At 46.9% G+C, this 9,507-nt stretch overlaps 1 pseudogene; it reads left to right on the top strand.

The window, feature by feature from the left end:
• Positions 1 to 8,122: 8,122 nt before the first annotated feature.
• On the top strand, positions 8,123 to 9,225 carry LOC113603957 (40S ribosomal protein S6-like; annotated as a pseudogene).
• The last annotated feature ends 282 nt before the right edge of the window (positions 9,226 to 9,507 follow it).

Genomic DNA, 9,507 nt, shown 5'->3' with positions numbered 1-9,507 from the left:
GATATTAATAAAATCTGACTCCTGAGCCATCCTCCAGACTTTTTATTGAGGCCCAGGGCAGTGCTTCAAGTAGACATGGGGCAGAATTTTCACAATTTAAAGCCAGAATAAAATATACTTCATTCACTTAGCCTAAGGCATGTATTTCAGTTCCCTTGAAATGCCTTGGAATTCATGTCATAGAGAATCCCATAGAAACGGCTGGGATCACCTGAGACCACAGGAGATGTCACATCAAAGCCATTAACGACCATGTCAGGTGTTACATAAAAATCACTTACACAGAAAACTAAACAGAGGCAGTATGGCGTGCCGATCAAGGTTTCGGAGCCAACTCAGTCATGGATCCGCCTGGAAAACGTAGGCTAAGGCTTCTCCTTCCCTGAGTTTCTATATCATCTTTTATAAAAATAGAGATAATACAACCCAATTTAGAGGGTCGTTACGATAAGTGAATGAACGGAAATCCGTGAAATCCTCTGACACCAGCCTCGGTGAGTACCGGCTTCTTTCCCTCATATAATCTTCTTTATCAGTAGGAGCAAAGCTTACCCTTTTTGCCACAAAACCCCAAAGGCAATGCATTAGGAAATCCTCCAAAAATTATAAGCCATGTGCTCTTACCATCCTATTCAAAAGCATCTACGCTGTTCCCCAGCCCAGGATGGGTTCAAGTGTCAGCTCCACACTTACCGGCTGTGTGACTTTTGGCAAAATCAACGTAGAGCCTCAGTTTCCTCCTCTGTAGAATGCAATAATAATAATGCCCCCCACCCCCCGCACCTCAGATGGTTGTCAAAGTTTCAAAGAAAGAATACATATAAGGTGCTTAGTACAGTTCCTGGCATGTAGTAACATACAAAAGCTGTTAGCTAGAAGGTCTGCCTTTTACTAACTTCACTATCATCCCCATCCCACTCATCAGCACAAAAGTAAGCAAGAGAGAGGGAGAAACTAAACCGGTTTGGGGATACCTTGCTCTTATCTTGGTAACAGAAGAGCTGGTCCAAGTCCTTAATTCCATTCTAAGTACCCCTGGTGTCTCTGATTCCCACCGCCTGCCCCAACCTCACCTGGAGAGTTTTTATACTCTGCAGTCTGCACCACCCTAGAGAGTACAAATATCACCATCACATGACAGTGAACGGGTAGGTGTGGGGACGGAGCTCCCTGAGAGACGTTCTTCATACACTCGTGTGTGCGCACACACACACTCGACCTTAGGAAGCCAGGGCAGAAGGCCCAGAAGCCCTTTAAAGATACAAATTTTGGGGCACCTGGGTGGCTCAGTCGGTTAAGCCTCCAGCTTCTGCTCAGGTCATGATGTCACGGTCTATGAGTTTGAGCCCCGAGTGGGGCTCTGTGCTGACAGCTCAGAGCCTGGAACCTGCTTCGGATTCTGTGCCTCCCTCTCTCTCTCTGGCCCTGCCCAGCTCACACTCTGTTTCTCTCTCTCAAAATAAATTTTTAAAAACGTATATAAATTAAAAAAAAATAATAAAGGTACACATTTTTTTCCAAGTTTGGCCCAGCTAATTCTTTTTTTTTAATATATATTTTTTAATGTGTACTTATTCTTGAGAGAGAGAGAGACAGAGCACGAACAGGGGAGGGTCAGAGAGAGAGAACAAGACACAGAATCCGAAGCAGGCTCCAGGCTCTGAGCTGTCAGCACAGAGCCCAATCCGGGGCTTGAACTCACAAACTGTGAGATCATGACCTGAGCTGAAAGTTGGACACTCAACCGACTGAGCCATCCAGGTGCCCCCGGCCCAGCCAATTCTAATGAAAAGTTCTGAGTGCCACCGTGATGGTATGAAGAAGGCTGCAAAGGTGCACTGCACCACACAGCATCTCCAGACCAACTGGGAGTGTTGAGCCTTGTGGATGGATACATGGAGAACCAGTTCTGGAGGCGTGAACACCAGGGTGATGGTATTACCTCCCACATGTCCTCTACAGAAGTATCATTTGAAGGCTGACCTGTCTTCTTGGGGTTTTTTTTTTGGGGGGGGGGTGAGAGGCACTTCTACTTATATTTTGTTTAATTTTTGAAATCAAGTAGTATTTACGTATGCGTCTATGTTTTATGTATGTATTCGTGTGGAGTGGTAGTGAAAGATGGGGTCAGAACCACTTTGAGGACTTTGTCACGATAAATGGCTAAACTCTCCACTACCTGTTCCTAAAATGGCAAGATTCTGATTCACCCGTTGTTATGATGTCCGGACATAAATCTTTTCATGAATCCCAGGTAATTCCAACATCTGCACACCCCAGCTGAGAGAATCAGTAATAAAGGAGCAGTGAGGCCATATTTATCAACTACCAAACAGTTTGTTTAGAAGTAGAAAGTTAGGGGTGCCTGGGTGGCTCAGTCAGTTAAGCGACTGCCTCTCGATTCCAGTTCAGGTCGTGATCTCACGGTTCGTGAGATCAAGCCCTGCATTGGGCTCCGTGCTGGTAGCACAGAGCCTGCTTGGGGTTCTCTCTCTCCCTCTCTCTCTCTGCTCCCCCCCCCCCAAAAAATAAATAAACATCAAAAAAAGAAGCAGAAATTTAAAGCAATCCAGAAGGCTTCCATGCAGGGCAAGGCATTCAGTTCACAAAGGGCACCCATGTTTCCTGTCCATATTTTTCTATCAGAGCCTACTCTATGTTTCCCTTTCCTTTCTTTCCCTGTTCTGCTTTTCCCTGTTCTTCTCTGTATTAAGTGTCCATTTCCTTTCTGCATCTGTCTCCTTCCTATTAGCCCCTGTGGATGCATGGGGACCTGTAGCATCACAGAAGACTGCATTTGCCACTGGCTTATTTTAATGCCCTCCCACCACGTGCCTCTCTGAAACCTCACGTAGCACCTTCACTGTGATGCTGTTCACCTGCCCATGTTTCCCACAGTGGGGCAGGGAGACGGCTCCTCTGAGCCTGTCCTGTCCTCTTTGGGAACACATTGTCCTGTCCGGGCTGTTCTCTGCCACCTTCAGGCTTCCTTCACCCACTACTCCTCTCCTTTTTGGGAGTTTCTGCTTCTCCATGCAGCACCGTGGAGGGACCGCGGTTCTCAAACTTCATCAGAATCCCCTCGAGTGCTTGTTAGAACAGCCTGCCAGATCCCTTCCCCCGACTTTCTGATTTGTAAAACTGGGTTGGGGCCCAAGTATTTACTTTTCTGACAATTCCCCAGTTGCTGTTGGTTCAGAGACCACACTCTTGGAAGCACTGGTGAAGAGAAAAGAACACACATAAGGACCAAACTCACTGGACTTCTATCATGAATTTAGCCACTGACAGCTGAGTCAACCGGGCAACTTACTTCTTGTCTTAGAGGCTCAGTATCCTCAGCTGTAAAAATATGATAATAACCTCACAGAGCTATTTTAAGGAGTAAACAAGGTATTGTCTTTCTGGCTTTCTCCGTGAGAAGCAAACTTTATTAAATGGGATCTGAAACACTGAGCTCCCTTGCTTTCCATCACTAGTCAGGCAGGTAGCATTGGCCACCAGCACCAATGCCATGGCGGGGGTTAGGGAGACGGGTAGCCATTTAAATGCACGAAGTCTCAGGAGTAGCTCACCTTCCCCTGACACTCTGGCTCCCTGCCAATCTGTAGTCCAAACAGAGAAGGAAAGAAAGCCACTTCCAACTTCCTGGTCCTCCTTCTCCCTCCCTCCCTCACTCACCACGCTCAATCTGGAATCCTGTAGCTAATTCCAAGGGGCACATTTTGTCCTTAGAAGGAATGTACAGGGCTTACATTCCTGTGCTCAGAAGAGAGTGTGGTCTAATGGGTAGGAGGTGGAAGTGGTAGGGTGGGGGTGGGGTGGGGGTTCTATTTAAAGCCTCCCCACTGACTCACTGAGGCATCCTAGGGAAATGGTTTCACTTCGGGCCTTAGGTTTTCTCATTAGGTGGAGGAGCAATATCCCCTCCTTAGCAGGATGCTTCAGAGGGCAGAGAAGTTAGTGTTTGGGAAGCACTCAGAGGTGGGGAGTTGCACGGTCCTATCAGATGAGGAGTCTCAGAGAGGCACATAATTCCTCCACCTTCTCAGAAGCATTACAAAACACTTATGTCCAGCCAGTTAGGCGGGTCAAGGCTCTATCCTGGGCCATCTGAAGGTGTGCAGTTTGGAAATAATCGGGATAATGAGAATTTTGTAAGCACTCCTGCCGAGTCAGCATCCCTCTCTCTTCCCTAAGGTTTGGGGCAAGCAAAAAGCAGGGAACAGGGAGAGCCCTGGCCCAGAACCCTGAATGTAGGATGTCTGGGCCCAGGTTCGTCTGTCACGCCTTTGGGACCTGGGACCAGAGCCTGCACCACTCCGAGTTTCAAACTCTGGTGATCCCCGACACCCCTCCCAGCTCTCTGACACCCCAAGATTCTCTGAGTCATGACGTTTTTTCCACGGTGGCCGAGGATTCGAGGAAGTCGATGGAGAGTAGCTCTTGGTTTTCACTAAGACACAACTAAGACACAACACAAGGCCTGCACTCAGTCTTTGCCTTCCCCTGAAGAGGTCGCCTGTACCTCCCACTAGTTCATTCAGGGTTTTTGAGTCCTTCCTTGCCTTGGGCTAGAGCCAGAGCCAGAGCTGGGAATAGGGAAAAGACACGGTCCCGCCTTCAAAGGGCTCCCTCACCCCCCCACCAAGAGCAGCACGTTCTGGAGAACAGGGCGGGGTGGGGGGGGGCACAAGAGCACAGTTAACCCCTCCAAGGGTTTGGAAAGGCCTTCAAAGAACAGAAACTATGGCTAATAAGCCATAGGAAAGGCAAAAAGGTGGTAAAAGGCTATTGTCTCCTCTTGAGAGGTACCAGACTGGTTGCTTTACATACATGAATTTATTGATCCTTTCACCCATCTTATGAGGTAGATTTTTTTTTTTTTGCACAATTTAAAGTTAAGTAAAGATAAACATAACACATTTCCTAATGTTCCCAGAGCTAGTGCACCTTGGACTCTACAATGCTCCCTCCCAAAAGCCATGGCACTTGATCCGGCCTTAAACAGTCACTAAGATTTCACCCAGTCGAGAATAACCATGCTTATCCGGGCAGAGGGAGTGAAAGGAACAAAATAACGGATATCAAATTGGATCAGAGGCCACAACTTAAGGGCAGATGCAGGCAGGATCAGGAGCTGAGATGGGAAGTCGAGGACAGCCCCAAGTGTCCTGCATGCAGCTCCAGGCAGTGACGAGCCCTGGAAATGGGGAACAATGTGATCCGTTGCCCTTTCCAGCTGCTGCTTTGATAGCACTGTGAAGGGTGATGCGCTGGGAAAAATAAGATCTCCAGGCACTGATGCAATGCTATGGAGGAGGGTGCCAGTAAGGAGGCGATGGCAGGAAGCGAGCAGAGGGCTGAGGAAGACCGGAGCCACTCTTGCCCCCCACATCTGCGACTTTTCAGTAACTAACGGAGACGCATGGGCTGTCTACTTGGAATTCTCAGAGTTGTCACGAGGCCTGCCTGAGGTCCTGGCCAGGATCCTCGGGACCACATAATCGGTATGCGTTTAAACTAGATCAAGCCCCAAAGGTTTGCCAATTGCTAGGAGGATGTTTCAGACATAGACCTGGTCCTCACAGCTTCAAGGCCCATGGGGATTGTGATCTCCTTCGGGAAGGACGGAGGGAAAGTGGATCCGAATTTCTCTGGACTCTGCCAAACATACACCCTCTAAATAAAAAGAAGAGCTACTCCTGTCCAAGGAGGGCCTTTGCTGATGCACCGTCAAGAAAAAGATCAGGGTTCTCAGACACCCACTATGCTTGCCTGACCCGGGAAGAGAGCTAGGCACCCCAGACACCGGTCCTTTTAGACTGTATGGTCTGAGGCATGGGGCTCAAGAGAGTTCGGCCACAGCGGCCCTTGGACAAGACAGGACTTAAGTCCACTGGCCAGCCCAGTGGAGCCAGAGGGAAGCTGCAAGGTGACAGCGAACTGCACGGTGACAAAGCATGGCAGCAGAGAAGTGATTTCCCCGAGCCGTCACATCAGAGGTAAACACGGGCCATACCGAGGCCTCGAGGGGCCCCGACAGAGGCCAAGAGGATGTGGCAAAAGCGAGACATGTACACCCACTTGTGAGCAGCTGTACTGACTGTAAAAGGGGTCAGAAGATGGAAGCGATGACATTTCCTGTTCATTTGGAAAACCAGGGCCCGGTTCCAGCTTCACGTCCATCAAAAATTCACTTGTCTCCTTCAACTCTCACCCAGTCTGTCTCTTCTTCCCACGACTCTCAGGGCAACACGGACCACGCACAGCCTGCTAAGGGCTGGAGGCCCTCCCTGAATGAGCTCTAGTCCCATCTCTGACCTGATGCCTCTTGCTTTGCCCTTGATTAGCAAGACAAGGAAACCAGGAGATGATGGGGCTAGAACTGTGGACTGCCCTTTACAATCCCTCCCGGTTAAAAATCTCTCACTTGTTTCTTTCTCACAGCCCCCACCCCTCTCTCCATTTATTTTCATCTTTTTCCCCCCCTTTCTCTGTTTTTTCTTGCTTATAAAATCCGGCCTGTGTGAGTAACGTTCATATGGTTATGAATACAGTTGGTTCTTTGTCGTCCGTGATAATGAGAGGCGGGTCATGTGGATAACCCCAAACTGCAAACACTATTCATATACATGACTGAGGAACATTCCAGTCTGACTAACAGCCTAATATTTGGTTTGGGCTGCACTCGCTGAATATCCATTAGTTTGTTAGCAGGAAGGGCATAGAGAGGTTAACCCTGGAAGCCTTGGGAAGGACTAGAGCCAAGGCAAGAATACAAAGACTGGCCAGGTCTCCTCCACTGATCAATGGCCTGTGTGTGCATTAGACTTTGTTGGCTTGTGTCATTAATACTGCAATGGCCTGAGTGTATAGCGTGGCTTGGGGACAGGATGCAGGCGTTGTAAGAGAAGGTAATTGTTTGCCGGAGCTTTTAAGAGACTGGGAGCCTCCAGACCAAGTAAGGTCAGTATCTCAGTTCCAGATAGGCTCAAGTTGTAGGAAGAGGGCAAGGCTTCCTCGCCAGCTTCTGCTGTCTTTATGATTCCCTGTGGGTGGTACTGCACTAAGGAAGTCCTCTTTGACATTTACAGCCCAAGACGGGGCCCTATAGGAAATGTAAATTAGCTATTCTCCAACACTCAGAGCTAAGCACTATTAACTTATTTTTCATTCTCTTTTCTAAGGTGGCAGAAGACAGGTGATGAATAGGGATAGATGGATGGATAGATAGATAGATAGATAGATAGATGATAGATGGATAGATAGATCGATAGATGATAGTAGATACATGTCCCTTGTACAGTTTTATATCTTACATTTTCTTTACACAATCTCGTAAACATTTTTATATCATTTAGTTTTTCTAATGTCTCTAGAACATTTGATTTTATGCATACATAGTCATTTATTAAGCATTTCTATATTATTGAGATATCGTTTCCAATTCTTTGCTTATTTTATATAATATGGCAGTGAAAATCCTCCTGCACAAATGTTTCTTTGAATTGCTGAGTTTTTCCTTAGGAGAGGTTCCTTTAAAGATAAATTTCAGGGGCGCCTGGGTGGCTCAGTTTGCTTTCGACTCAGGTCATGGTCTCACGTTTCATGAAATCAAGTCCTGAGTCAGGCTCTAAGCCAAGAGCTCAGAGTCTACTTGGGAGTCTCTCTCTCCCTCTCTCTCTCTGCCCCTCCCCAGCTCGTGCACTCTCTTTTAAAATAAATAAACATTTTTAAAAAATGAATTTCTGAGGCACCTGGGTGGCTCAGTCAGTTAAGCATCCAACTTTGGCTCAGGTCATGATCTCACGGCTTGTGGGTTCAAGCCCCGTGTCAGGCTCTGTGCTGACAGCTCAGAGCCTAGACCTGTTTCGGATTCTGTGCCCCCTTCTCTCTCTCTGCTCTCCCCTGCTAGTGCTCTCTCTCTCTCTCTCTCTCTCAAAAATAAATAAACATTAAAAAAATTTAATAAATAAATTATTTAAATAAAAAATGTCTTTCAGAGAAAAAAAAGAACTGCAGGGTAAAGAGGTACAAAGTTTTTAAGGGTCTTGAATCAATTATCCAAAAATTTTCCAGCTCTTTTTCATGGGTCCTCAGAGGCAGTGGGCTCTTTGGGATGAAGCTGAACCTCTGTTTCCCAGCCACTGGCTGCCAGAAACTCATTGATGTGGATGATGTTTGCAAACTCCTTACCTTTTCTGAGAAGCGTGTGGCCACAGACGTTGCTGCTAATGCTCTGCGTGAAGAATGGAAGGGTTCCGTGGTCCGAATTACTGGCGGGAATGACAAGCAAGGTTTCCCCACGAAGCAGGGTGTCTCCACCCATGGCCGTGCCCACCCGCTACTGAGAAAGGGGCCTTTCTGTTCCCGGGCAAGGAGGACCGGAGAAAGGAAGCACACATCTGTCCCGGGTGGCACCATGGAGGCCAATCTGGGGGTTCTCAACCTGGTCATTGTGAAAAAAGTGGGGGAAGGATATTCCTGGAGTCACTGATATTATTTATCTCGTCATCTGGGACCCTAAAGAGCTGGCGGAATCCACAAACCTTTCAGTCTCTCTAAAGAAGATGCTGCCACCAGTATGTTGTGAGACAGCCCCTTAACAAGGACGGTAAGAAACCTAGTTTCGACCAAAGTGCCCTGGATTCAGCGTCTTGTCACTCCCCGTGTCCTGCAACACAACCATGGCTGTATTGCTCTGAAGAAAAGCATATGAAGAAAAACAAGGAAGAGGCTGCAGAATATGTTAAACTTTTGACCAAGAAAACGAAGGGGCCAAAAAAAAAAAAAAAAAAAGCCCTGCCAGCAACAGACTGCCAAGAGACGGAGAGACGGAGGCTGTCCTCCCTGAAGGTTTCCACCTCTGAGTCTGAGTCCAGTCCAAAAGGAGATGTTCTGAGAGTGGGTGTAACAAATAAATGAGATCAGCCATTAGAACAGAGAGAAAAACCTTCCAGGTAAGTGGCAACGATTTAAACCTCTACTGGCAATTTGAGTAGCAGACACTGGCCAACATTAAAAGTTATGTTTTATAGGGGCGCCTGGGTGGCTCAGTCAGTTGAGCATCCGACTTTGGCTCAGGTCGGGATCTCATAGCTTGTGAGTTCGAGCCCTGCACCGGGCTCTGTGCTGACAGCTCGGAGCCTGGAGTTTGCTTCAGATTCTGTGTCTCCCTCTTTCTGTCCCTCCTCTGCTTGAGCTCTGTGTCTCTTTCTCTCTCAAAAAAAAATAAGCATTAAAAAAAATTATATTTTATAAAGATTAGAACTTTACAGAGGTAAAAATGTGATAATCCAATGTTTCCATTAAGATTTCTTTGAATTTATTTTGTGAACATTTTTCATGTGCTTATAGAACTAAATTGATAATTATGCCCATTTTTCTACTAGAGATTCTTATTTATATGAGCTATTCTTATGAACTTTAGGTGAGCTATATATTTATACACATGTACATACATTTGTATATTAATTCTTTGCTATCTGTGCTGCAAATGTTTTT

The sequence above is a fragment of the Acinonyx jubatus genome, chromosome E4 (genome assembly GCF_027475565.1).
Source record: "Acinonyx jubatus isolate Ajub_Pintada_27869175 chromosome E4, VMU_Ajub_asm_v1.0, whole genome shotgun sequence".
NCBI classification, from domain to species: domain Eukaryota; kingdom Metazoa; phylum Chordata; class Mammalia; order Carnivora; family Felidae; genus Acinonyx; species Acinonyx jubatus.
The sequence above is the reverse complement of the archived record's forward strand: the minus strand, read 5'-3'. Positions and strand labels throughout refer to the sequence as shown.